At 38.3% G+C, this 13,706-nt stretch overlaps 1 protein-coding gene and 2 non-coding genes across 3 annotated transcripts in view; 2 read left to right on the top strand and 1 right to left on the bottom strand.

The window, feature by feature from the left end:
- The window catches only part of LOC129939851 (sodium/hydrogen exchanger 9B1), a 145,146-nt gene that overhangs the window by 32,000 nt on the left and 99,440 nt on the right, over positions 1-13,706 (bottom strand). The gene's annotated exons all lie outside the window — the stretch shown is intronic.
- On the top strand, positions 4,421-4,494 carry Trnai-aau (transfer RNA isoleucine (anticodon AAU)). The gene has a single exon. It is a non-coding gene; the product is annotated as a tRNA-Ile (tRNA).
- Trnai-aau (transfer RNA isoleucine (anticodon AAU)) lies at positions 5,659-5,732 on the top strand. The gene has a single exon. It is a non-coding gene; the product is annotated as a tRNA-Ile (tRNA).

Raw genomic sequence — 13,706 nt, forward strand, 5'->3', positions numbered from 1 at the left:
AAGAAAGCCCATTATGAGCGAACAAGCAGCACTCTCATAGTCGCATAGTATAAACCACAATTAAGTTTTCGCTTGCAGACTTCCACTAAGATTAAATTGAATAATTTACAAAACTATCCTCACACACATGGTGCTGGATGTTTAATGCTTGGTTCACGTCATTCTCCTGCCACCTACTTATGCTTATGCACTATTCTGTAAGCTGGCTGGCTCCAACCTACAACCCCCAACCAACTCTTTAAGGGAGGTAGGTACATGAACAAAAATTCAAGTAGTGCTATCAAATCCCCCTCGGGACACTGGCATTAAGTATTGTAAAAACTCTCATTTCGCCTTATGTTCTACTCCTTAACCGACCGCAGTCCTTTCGCGCTATACGCTATAGTATGTCCTCGCAGTCATTGTTGCACCCTTTTACCGTTGCTGTTGCCATTACCAACCACCCACTTAAATGTATAGAAGAAGAAAAAATCTTTTTAGGGATGAAGAATTGCTCAAAGGACGACGACGACGACGAAGCGAGGACGACTATGAAAGAAGAAAAAAACTGAAACAAAATATGCAATAGTAGTGCGAAATTGCCACCAAAGACTTAACCGCAGCACACAGACAGAACTAAAAGTTCCCATAAGGACTTAAACAGAAGTAAAAGAAAATTCCACAAAAATAATAAAAAGAATACTAAAAAAAAAATCTTAATCTCAAACCCTCGGGCTGCATGCAGTTAGAAAGCTTTTAACAAAGTGGTGCAAGTTCATCTAGGACATTTTTGCTTGGCATCGTGCATTTCATTACATACTTGTATAGTAAGTATCCTGCTGGCTGCTGCTGCTTCTATTGCTGCTGCAAGAACAAGAACCCCAACTAATGAATCTGCTTTAAGTGTTGCATATATGCATGTGTGTGCCTCTGCATGTGCAGTGCATTAATGATAGTGTGGTGTAAAATGGCACTAACAGCAGCAGCAGCAGAGGCATTATACCACCAAACTACTCGCAAAAGTAGGATCAGAGCTCTAAAACGCTATACCTCCGGTTCTCACCACCACACCACAGTATCCTACTTGGCGGACAACTGCTAGCTCAACTTTAATGGCTTAATCAAAAAATTTAAAAAGGAAACGGAAGGAATTAGGAGAAAAATCGGACTTTTCAACAACACCTGGTCACAAATTGTGTGAATATATCTTATGAGAATTGCTGCAACACGCTAAATGACGTGAAGAGAAGTGTTTGTGGCTGGAAATTAAATTTTAAACTTATATGAGAGCGTAACGGGGTGGAGTAGATACTGCAGTAAGAGTTCTAGGTTTAGAGAAAAGAGATGTGAATTTAAAACATTGAAAACCCTTATAACATGGGGAACAATTTAATAGTTTTGTGAATTAGAAATGTCTGACTTAATTATATGAAAAATAGTGGTGTAGACCAAACCGAACCCTGCGGTACACTAAATAGTTTATGAAAAATATCATAGTAACAAAATAAATTACTGATTGATGAGTTGCAATGACAACTCAAATAGCGCCGGTACATATTTTAGTGCATCAAAGTTCGATAGGTCTGTTTTTGTTAAAGGTAGGCCATATCTTCCTGGATATAGTACAGTCTGTTAGACTGTTCCACCTGCAGTTGGATTCTGTCAGAACAGTTGAGAACATCTGCACTTCATAGTTCCACGACGACGACGAATATTTAATCTTTTCGCAAGTAAGCCATGAAGGGCCGATCCTTGCCGAGCTATCAGCCGTTCATTTCCATAAATGCAATTATGGAACAAAAATAAGAAGATTTTGATGTTCATCCCTAAATTGTTTTACCAGAATAGAGGATGTTGTGGCCGAATTTATAGCTATATAAGCTGTGTGGTTTTCTGCGGCTCTTCTGCCTTAACGACAACACCGTCTTGCATTGAGACCAGTGAGACCGCGGATTAGTTTCTGTCCACTTGGTTAAGTGCCTTCTACTTTGAACGTCGAACTTGTCGAGTTGTAGAAGCTGGGTAAGGTGAATGATTCTCAAGAATTTTCTTCAGATGAGTCCTGAAACTAAGGACGTTCTTATCCCTCTACCTCTACAGAATTATCACCCTTTCCCACATAAACAAAGCATACAAGCCAACTCCCATCCCGCCTCCCACGTTGTAATGGCGAAAAAGATAGACAGCGCTCCTCTCTCCGGTGCTTCTTCCTATCCTAGGTAACGTACCTCAATTGCTGTTTAGGGTCCTAATAATTTCCTTACATATCAGAATGATGTTCTTAACATCAACTGACTTCTTTCCCTTTCTCTTCCTTTGAAACCATCTGTTATATTGGGCTGGATCTAAGGTGTTAAATGACCCGAGCTGATGATCATCCTGGCTGGGGGACCAATTAAAAAAAACTCAGTCTCTAACGAAGTATCCGGATAACTGGCGACCTCCGGATTAACTAGCCTTATCTGTATATGCAAATCTCTGTACAGACGGACTTCTCTTTCTTCACAACCAGCACTCCCCTCAATCCCATCAGGAAACAAGGTAGTTTATGTGACGTCACGAAGGGAAAATTCGTTTGTGTGGTCATTACCAGGAGCGATGATGATGGCACAATTTCCGCTGATCGTTGGCAGCTGGTCAAGGTTAAGCTCTCGGGTGCCGTTTTAAGGATTTTGGTTGACCTTCCAGGGCCACTTGCTTCCATAAGCGATGGGGGTTGGCATCAGGGTCAAGTCAAACTCATATTTTGTGGCGATCAGAGGTCTTGTGACTTAAACAAGCTTGTTTTCAGCCGGTTAGGTGAAGTTTGGCCAGGTGCAAAGCTGGAGGTTGTCGCTAAGGAAGACATTCCTAGCAGACCTAGAGAACGCATTTGGATTCCAATTGAACCTCCCGGTATCGAGGACATTCTCGAAATGATCAAGGATTGTAATCCATCTCCGACGACGTATAACTGGAAGATATCCAAGCTAGAGGAAGTGAAGGGGGTCTTTATAGGATAGTCATTGTGGTACTCAATAACGAATCCTTGGCTCCTCTAGCCGTGAGCAATGGCTCTATAAATTATGGTTTCGACTCCATCAATATTCGAATATACAAAAAAGATGAGGTTATCGCGGATAGCGGGCCTCCTACAACAACCGTAGGTGAACTCGCGGTTGGTAGGCCTGGGACATCGTGTTCTCTCCAGGGTGACGATGCATCCATGGCTTCTCCAATCACGACTCCACCCTCTGAAAAAGTCGAAAACATTCTATCCTTAATGGAGACTGAGGATGACCTAAATATGATCCTTCCAAACGAGGACGAACTCTTGGGTTCATCCAGAGAAATTAGTTCTCTAAATAATTCCCTGGAAATCTCGTCAGCGGACTTGATTACTATGTATCCCTTGAGCATCTCACCAGAGGGGCAGAACCAGAGGCTCCAATTTTGAACAAGGTTAAGTTAAAACCAACTAAGAGAGCTTGCCATCGATACTGTTTCACATCACTATCAGACTATTGCTGTTTAAACTTGTTAGAGCTGTAAATAATCGATACTTGGAGATCATCTCCGTCAACCTCACTAAGAGTTCGCGATAGCACTGCTATGTGATATAGCACAATATCTTTTTTTCCCGACAGTCAAACTTTGTCTTTTTTTAACTGCAAACGCCTTTTCCTGAAATCTATTAAGCTTAACGGGCGTTTCTTGAGGAGACAGAAGGTTATTGTACTCATCAATAACCTTTTTGTATTTTATTTTGTCCTGAGGATCTCTTCAAATGTTTTGGCAGCCTAATTTTTGGCAATCTTGTCAAAAATGAAGGTGGCTCTGTTAAACTGGTTCCTCAGAAAAATGCCCAGATGACCTTATGTTTCCCCGAGTAGCTCTGCTATGGCTGGTTAGTTCGTTTAGGAAGTACAGTAGTACTATGGCTGGTACTCGCTGTGCTCCTTGAGGGTTTGGGAAGCATCACAGCATCGGAAGTTCCAGTGCTTTGAATACTTCCCGTTACATTCTTCTGGCTGCAGGCTAAAAGTTTATCCTGAAAGCCGGCAAATGGTCTAAAGTTAGTTTTGTCAGTAAAATCCATAGGGACAAAAATTAAATGAAGGTCCAAATTAAATGAAAGGAAAAGTCAAGAAAAAAGACGGACCATGCCAAAGCGTCCGAATAAGCTCGTTACCGGGTGGTTAAAGCCCAGCCTTTCATTCTCCTGCACCTTAGTGTATCCTCATCTTGACAAGCCTCAAGACAGCTGTGGTGATAAATAATGTTGAAAAATGTACTTCTTAGTCTTGCTGTTAAACTAAGTAATTATTGTATTTAATGTAAAATGGCATAGTATTTAATTTAAAAATTCAATTAATGTTTTCTGTTAAATGTTGTATTTATTTGTCATTGCCTTTTAAAATATGAGAGATCTTTTTGCCGGACCCTGTATTCGCATTTGTCAGGCCCATTAGCTCAGTTGGTTAGAGCGTCGTGCTAATAACGCGAAGGTCGTGGGTTCGATCCCCCCATGGGCCATACTTCTTTTATACAAATTAAATACGACTTTTAAATATAACTTGATATTTTAATATTACAATACTTTTTTTTTTAAATAAAAATATTGTATTCATTCAAGACATTTTAACGGCTTATCGGAAAATGCAAAATGTCTGATGGGTTTTTTTCTTTAAACACTTCAGGAATCGACTGTTACGAAGTCCAGACACATCGAGATGTCAAATTTGACACTTCACCTTGTTTTTTTTGTAAAAATGTTACTACTTTATAAACATAATAGCGCAATAAGTGAAAATAGTTGAATTAAACTCTAATATTTAAAAAATGTATATCTTTAAAAATATTTGTAGTGATTCTAGTTAATCTAATTAAAGATGATTTCTATCCGGGCTTGGATGGTTTACAATATTATTAAAAAAATATGCTATCGCCCTATGTAAACCTCTTTTTGTACTGTTTCGTCTTTCCATTTCTCAAACCATTTTCCCAATTTCCTGCTGATAAAAAATTCAAAAAATGATTTTATGAACTACCGGCCTATAGCCAAGCTTTCTACACTTCCCAAGTTCTACAAAAGCATTTTCTACGACTGCGTCTATTTTCATTGTAGACCCATTTTTTTTCCACACCATGGCTTCATAAAAAGCAGATCCACTACAACCAAATTTTACCGAAATTGTGTCCAAAACTCAAAACGAATTAGGGGAACGGGAATGAAGTTTAGGTTATCACTACATACTTTAGTAAAGCCTTTGATAAAATCAGTCGCATTAATTATTTATCTTAGTTAAAGCCTTTGATTTCCCACCTTTTGTTATTTCATGGCTCAGATCGTACCTTGAAAAACGCCGCCGGTATAAAGTTGTTTTCAGGTTCTCAATCTCCAATCCCATTTATGCAAAACTCTGGAGTCCCTCAAGGGAGTCACCTTGGTCCTTTGCTATTTATATTAACTTTAAACGACATTTTTAATGATAATTCAACTATCTTTACTTACCCTGTTGACATGAAAATAACAGAGGTTATATCTCTTCTATCTGATTCTGTCTTACAACAAAATGATCTTGACTTGTTGCGACAAAAATTTCTTAAATTTCAATGTTGCTCAATACAAATTCATACGAATATGAATTTAAACGGATAGAATTCCAAAATTTATATTACGATCGTTTATTAATATCTGGCCCATTAGCTCAGTTGGTTAGAGCGTCGTGCTAATAACGCGAAGGTCGTGGGTTCGATCCCCCCATGGGCCAATAAATATTTTGTTATTTCACTTATTAAATTATGTTTTTAACAAGTTTTAAAAGAGTTTGATTTATTAAAAAAGTAAGTCCTATACTTCAAATGTTGTATTTTTTTAAAACACTTGAAAATGTATATGTCTTGAAACATCCAAAATGCATCGCCTTAAAACTTAAATTCATTGGACACGAGCTCCGACCTGTGAGTGTGCACAAATAATAATCTAAGGTAACTTCAAACTTTCTTATTTTATTTTTTATATACTCATCAATAATTTACTTATGACTGCAATATAAAAAATAGTACTTTCAATAGTTTCAATAACAAAACACTCATTTGAATATGTTTTATACGACCATAAAATGAGGTTGTCTTCTTAAAACTTACGATTTCAAATTGTAAATATATCGGATGTATATCGCACTGCAATAAATACGCCACATTATTTCTTCTTCCATTTTATTATTGTCGGTTCATAGTTCTAGAATTTAATGAATTGGTTGCGATGTATATTACGACTATTACCGAGAACCAAGACAGCGTATATTTGGTGTGGATTTGTTGATGGAACTGGACTCAAGCTAAAAGTCTTGAGTTTGAACAGTGTGAGCGAGAGCATCACAACAATCACAACAAAGACATATTCTTCGAGCATTTGGACAAGACATATGAGCAGTGCCCTGGCTATGACATTAAAATTGTCTTAGGAGATTTTAAAACCAAGCTAGGAAGAGAGATCGGAAGATAAAGCCTGCACGACACCACCTCCGACAACGCATTCACTCTGATCGATTTCACTGCGGGTTGAGACGATCTGGTAGCTAGTACGCAGTTCACACATCTTAATATCCGCAAGGGGGCATAAAAATCTTCTGGTCAATCAACTGTCAAACATATTGCCAACATTGCGATCGACGCAGGAGACTTCAACGTTTCGACGTTAGACGGATACAACAGCAAGAGACTGTCATGTCTTTTCCGATCGAGTCCCTTATAACCTCTTAAGGGAAGAGAGGAATACCGGTTTCTTAGATGGAAAAAAGAGAGCATGAGAAGAGCTTGATCGAGTAGATAGAGGGATGTCACAACAGGAATGAGGTGTGTAAATTTTACCTAACGGTAAAACAAACCTCCCAAGAGTACCAGCCACGAACCAAAGCCTGTAAAGACGATCAGGTGAACATCGTAGTACATAGAACCGCAGCTGAGAATATGGAAAAACTCCTTCTCCAAATTCTAAAATGCGATGACGAACTGAATTCCACCTTAAGGGAGATAGAACCACTCAACCTAGACGACGTAGATCAACAATTCCGCCTACCCGACCTCGACGAAGTGAAGATAGCTACATCGAAACTGGACTCCAACAAAGCTGCTGGAGCTGACGGCATCGCTTCCGAACTATTGAAAGCAGCAGGCGATGACTTGGTAGGGAGCATGCACCATCTCATCTGCAAAATATGGTCGGAAGAAAGCATTCCCGATGAGTGGAATCTCAGCATAGTGTGCCCGATACATAAAAAAGGAGACCCTCTAGTTTTGACATCCCTGTCAAACTTATCTGTTTGTGCAGAATGACGATGGAGAATGCACGCTGCTCTATCAAGGTCGGAAAAGATCTTACCGATGAATTTGACAAGGTTTTAAACAAGGCCATGCACTGTCATGCGACTTCTTCAACATCGTTCTGGAAAGAATTGTGCAAAACTCAACCGTCAACATTAGAGGCACAATCTTCCAAAGGTCCATCCAATTACTCGAATACGCAGATAATATTGACATAATTGGAAGATCAAAGCGTGATTTCAGTGGAGCGATTTTGAGCATTGCGATTTAAGCGAAGAAGATGGGTTCAAGTAGTCAGTGAGGGCAAGACCAAGTATATGCTGTTATCAAAAAAAGACACTGAACAACGACGTCTTGGACAAAACGTCACCATGGATAGCTATAACTTTGAGTTAGTTAAGGACTTTGTGTACCTAGGCACCGCTATTAATACAGACAACGACACCAGCGCTTAAATCAAACGAAGAATAACTCTTGCAAATCGCTGCTTCTTTGGACTTAGAAGGCAATTGAGAAGTAAAGTCCTCACTCGAGCATCTAAAATCACCATCTATAAGCCACTCATCATCACGGTTCTTATTTATGGCGATGATGCCTGGACCCTATCAAAGAAAGATGAGGGCGTCTTAGGATGCTTCGAGAGAAAAATTCTTCGGGTTATTTTTGGTCCAGTACGCATAGATGAAGAATGGAGGAGAAAATATAACGATGTATCAAGAAGATACATACATCACATCTCTATACAATTAATGGATACGAACTATAGGCTCTATTTTTGCCTTGAAACCACCGTATTATATTTTTATTAAAATAAATAAAATGAAAATGGTCACTCTTATGAAGGTCGTTTTTTATATTACGGCCAAAAATATAGCTTTATTATAACTACAAGGGTTTGACGTTGTATTTTTAAAATGATATGCTCATGTAGCTGGCCCAGTTTTCGAACCCTTTTTGCATCAAATTTTCTTCGTCAAACGTCTTGTCTCATGTGTGCTTAGACAAGCTACTTCACATAACCATACAAAAAATAGTCCATCGGTTATAAGTCCAACGATCATCAAGTGTTTCCTTCAATAAATTTATTATTTTGTTGGAAAAAAAAATCATCAACACCCTCTTATTTAAGCACTAAAAAATCATTAATCATTGATTCTTTTCAAAGTCGAAATCGATAGCCAATATGTTTTGGGTTTTTATGGGTCGGCTTCAATTCTTGCTTGAGTTGGATTTTGTAAGTCTGCAGACCAAGACCCTTCCGAAAAAACTTTCATTATGCGAATTGGCACACCTTCTATTATTGCACGATGGAAATTGGAATCATTCTGGTCTCCTTCAGTGACAAAAATTGGGTGTAACGGTTATCCACGCCCACAGGACAGCTTAGTAGAGAAAAGCCGTATCATATGGCGAGCACAAGTTGAAAGAGACCCCACCCATCTTGAAATTAACTGGAGACATCTAACTGGAGACCGAGGTTGATAGAGAAATTTGTTGAGTTGGTTCACACAGGTCTTTTAATAAGTAAGTTAGTTCAGGAGTAAAACTATTTGTTTTAAAACTCCAAGCTATACTGAACATATATTAAGCGACACCTAACAAATAGACCAACTTTCAAAAAAATGTTGCAAGGTTGAAAGCCATATGTCGCAGCGAGACAGTTTTAAAGAGTAAAAATTGTAAGTTCTGCTTGGTGAAAGAGACATTCTTCTTGAAATGCTAGAGCTTCCACTTCTTCGATGGTGGGACTTCAGAACAAATATACCTTCGTTGTTTTAAGTTAGTTTAGTTTAAGCGCAAGGAACTTTAATTACGTTTTAGTTTAAAGGTTGTTCATCAACTGTTTAATATTTTGTACTCTTTGTGAGAATAATATTTGTGTGCATCTTTTAAATGTGTCTTATAGGGGGCGCTAAAAGTTAAAGATGCAACTGTTAAGGAATTACAATACTTTCTTAAGATTTATTTATGCAAAATCATTACAAATATGATTTGATAAATGATAGTTTAAAGTTGATAGCTTTTACGCTCTAACTTACAACATTTTAAACTGTATTTTAAACCAACAAACTTTTCGTACCCATGTTGTTCTTAATTTCCTTTTTTTTTCTTTTATCTTCAAAAGTAATCAAAGTCAAGTCCTGTAAAATTTTACAATTCGACACGATTTTTTCTTTTACATTTCAACAATACCTAACAACTGTAACGACACGATGACATCAATGATGAAAGAATATCAGTTTTCCTTCATAACGAGGCAAAACTTTTAAGTCTTACCCACAAAGAATCAAGGCTAGCAAAGGCACCTATACCTTTACCTATAACGTCCATCTATTAAGTGCATGGTGGCAGTGTGGGCAAAGTTTTATGGTAAATTGCTGTTTCTCTTTGTAATTTAAAATCAAAACAAGTACTGCATCTATGTATGTTCGAGTACAGTGCAGTAGAAAAACAAAACGTATCTTTGTATACACGTTCATGTTGTACAAAACCGCATAACACTACCGGTAAAAAGAAAAAGACCAAACGCCCGACGACCGACGACCAACTATGACGACAACACGCCCGCCATATACAACCACTTCCCCATATACCGATTGGTCTATGGGATATGTCTAGAGATATGCAAACTCCTTAGAGTTATGTTTAGAATACTCAAGCTACCTATAGCTGTAGGTTTTGAAGTTGAAATTTTATGCTGATTTATGCACCTTGCTCTGCATAATTCGCATATAGGTGCAGCTACACCCACAACATGCATCCCTTCTGCATATATACATATACGTAGCTATGGATATGCATATAAGAATCAATATAAAGTTTTTGAGTATTTCATTGCATAGCGGTATGATTTCGGTTTCCTTCCGGGTTGTTGTGGTGTGGTTAGTTCTCCTGCTGATGGCTTAAAACGAAACGATATACCCAGGACTAGGGTGTATTAGATGTTGTCCTTGGTGTGTTTCGTGCATATAGAAAAGCTGTACCTGCACCAGGTGCATGCAGTAAAGTGTATCGGTACCCTTAGCTAACAAAACTTAGAAGGTACTACACTTAACGAAGCGTACATTTCTGATTGTACTTTAGCTATGTACACATTCAATTGAACGTAATTTCTTTTGGAGGCAACCAAATAGATTTAAGAGAGTTCTATACTTCTTCTTTTTCTTATCCCTGCACTGTGCAGCAAAACTTTTAGGATCTTTTTACATATATCTTATAATATATGCATGCATAATGCATTTGTGTGGGCGAGAAGGTGTTTGGAGATATCTTGTTAAGTATTCATAAATCAGTTTAAAAAAAATTTCAACTTTCCACAGAAATCATTAGCATTGAAGGGTGTCCTAAAATGAATGTCCCAGTCAAAAGGGCGAAAAAAGGTGTAAGCCCTAAAATAAGGAGTAATCAACTGGTTATCCATTTGTACCTTCCCTTCTGTACCTTTACTCGAAAACAATCGAATCTATGAAAACAAATTTAATACTTAATGATAATAGATGTTTACTTTATTTTTATTTAGTCACCTTTCGCCTTTTCATTACTCAGATTCAAGATTTATTAGGTACTTAACTCGATGTTTATGCAGAACGTGAAGCCTTTATTTAACTGATACCGATACTACTTGAAAAAAGGAGACCCTCTAAATTGCACCAACTATAGAGGCATCAGTCTACTTAACATCACTTATAAAATCTTCTCTACCGTAATATGTGAACGTCTGAAGCCAATCGTCAACAACCTGATAAGTCCTTATAAGTGTGGTTTAAACCAGAAAAGTCCGCAGTTGATCAAATATTTATATCACGGCAGATCCTGGAAAAAACCCAAAAACATCAAATTAAAACCCACAAGCTTTTCATTGATTTTAAGGCCACATTTAACAGCATCTAAAGGGACGAGCTGTATAGAGCCATGTCTAGTTTTGGCATTACTTACTTAGTTACTTAAGGTGGCGCAAAAGACCGGACGGATCTGGGCCTTAACCAACATGTGTCTCCAGCTCGGTCCCTAGCTAGCTGTCTCCAGTTTCGCACACCAAGTTGGTTGAGGTCCTCCACCACCTGAGTGGCCACCTGAGTCGCTGTCGGATTCGAAGACCTTCCGGGCTGGAGCGTTGATGTCCATTTGCTCTACATGACCTAGCCATCTAAGCCGTTGGACTTTAACTATGTTAACTAGGCCAGTGTCGCTGTACAGCCCGTATAGTTCGTCGTTATATCTTCTCCTCCATTCTCCATCTATGCGTACGTTACAAAAAATCACCCGAAGAGTTTTTCATAAGCTTAAGACAATGATATTATCGGAAGAGCTCAGCGTGATGCCAATGGGGCTTTTGCGAGCCTTGAGGGAAAGGCGACAAAAATGGATTTAACAATCAATGGGAGCAAGACAAGGTACATACAACTAAGTCTCGGTCAAAACGTCACCATCGATAGACGTTACTTTGTGGTTGTTAAAGCCTTCATCTACCTAAGCTCCGCAGAAAATGACACCAGACCCTCATACTGCTTTACCTTGAAGAAGCATGAACTTTGACAAAAGCGGATGAAAGCAGCTTTGGTCGCTTCGAGAGAAAAGTTCTTCACGTGATCTACGGTCACGTATGCATAAAAGGAGAGAGGAGGAGAAGATGAAACGACGTGCTGCACAGGCTTTACAAAGACGTAGACTTAGCCAGAAGGATAAATGTTCTACTATTAAGATGACTTAGCCACGTAGAGCGCACCGCTGATCAAGTGGTGCACACAATGGAAAGTGACCTCACCAAACTTTGAGCGCGAAACAGGAGACATCTAGCTAGGCACCAAGCTAGATGGAAGAATTTGTTGAGCTAGGCCCTAGTTCACACAGGAATATAGTGCCGCCTTAAGTAAGTAAATGAGATACTACTTAAAATTTACAAATAATTAAGCATTTAAGAAGTATTGCAATAAGAATGAAAAGCTATGGCTGGCGTATAGCAATAAGTCTGCTGATTTCATGGTTTATCTTGCCGAACAATCAAACAAATCTTTAAACCGTTTTCGAGAAACTTAAATTATTCCACTTGATATTCCAAAGGCATAGAAATTGGCAAAAAGATCTTTTATCGAAACTGTTACCATTTACTATTGGCGCTAGTGTGCCATAGGGCTCGGATTTGTCTCCGACACTCTTTCTAATTTTTAAAAATGATCTTTTGTCTGAAACCTCTAACACATTTAATATTTTTGCTGATACCAGTACTCTCAACTTTGTACATGTCTTTTAAGATTCTAATCCTTGTCCTTCGGACATGCACTACCAACGGCAGCGTATGATAAGCTCATTAAATTCTGATCTTAACACCATTCTTCGATGGGGAATCAAAAACCGTCGGGCAAAGCCGAAGCTAAAGCGTGTTTGTGTTTCAGCCATTATTGCTTCGAAAACCTAATTCTGTCCACTGCCTCAAAAGCGTAAAGCTATCTCCATGCCACTATCTTATATCGAAGCTCTGAACAACTTTCAATTCTATGATGATGAGTAATTACATATTGGACATTGCCAAAAATGCTGTCAAGCATTAAAGTTATTTTTTCGTCCTTTTGATCTGGCTACAATTGACAATTGTAAAACTCGAGTATTATTCTCAATATTATCGTACTTGATAAGCGATAGTATATTACTGCTACAATTGCTATTCTTAAACACTAAGGTAGGGTCTCAAGCCTAAACTTGTACTATCGATATTTGCACAAACAATGCTCTAGTGAAATTTCCATTTGTATTCCTCGTCTACAACAATTCAGCCGTAATACCCGTACTTCTAGAAAAACTTATCAAATTACCCTTGAGCTCAATTTCGGACGCACTATTAAGTACTGTAATTCCTATTTGGAGCCGCAGTACACGAATGTAGAATGCTTTACTAAGCTCAAGATTTCCCATTAATAACAACGTGCATACATTTAAAACCAATGTGCATCCGTTTCTCGATCGTAATCGGTTCCTTTTTTTCCTAAAATCTCCGTTGAGAAATAGTGAGTGACTTACAACTCTTAACCATTCCTGCGTGCGAGTACTGTTGTCAGGGATGGAGGGGACCTACAGTTTTAAGCCGAATACTAACAGCTAATTTGAGAAAGCATTTTTCATGACAAGAATTATTCTTGGAGAATTTGTCAATTCCTCGCAAGAGGCAGTACCCGTGAAAAAAACTATAAGTGGCATAGACAGTGATCAAACCCAAGACTTCTGGCATGACAATCCAATGCCACGGGTACCATTTAGTGATTAGTTAACAATAAAAACGACTGAAGAATTAAAAGGTGTTTTGATTAATTTCGCTAGATACTTACTTAACAAAGAGAAACTTATTTAAATATGTAAAACATAACTTACATATGAATATAATAAACAAGAAGTTAATAATTTAAAAGTGATTAACAGAATGAAAA

Source organism: Eupeodes corollae, chromosome 1, assembly GCF_945859685.1.
Source record: "Eupeodes corollae chromosome 1, idEupCoro1.1, whole genome shotgun sequence".
Classification (NCBI taxonomy): domain Eukaryota; kingdom Metazoa; phylum Arthropoda; class Insecta; order Diptera; family Syrphidae; genus Eupeodes; species Eupeodes corollae.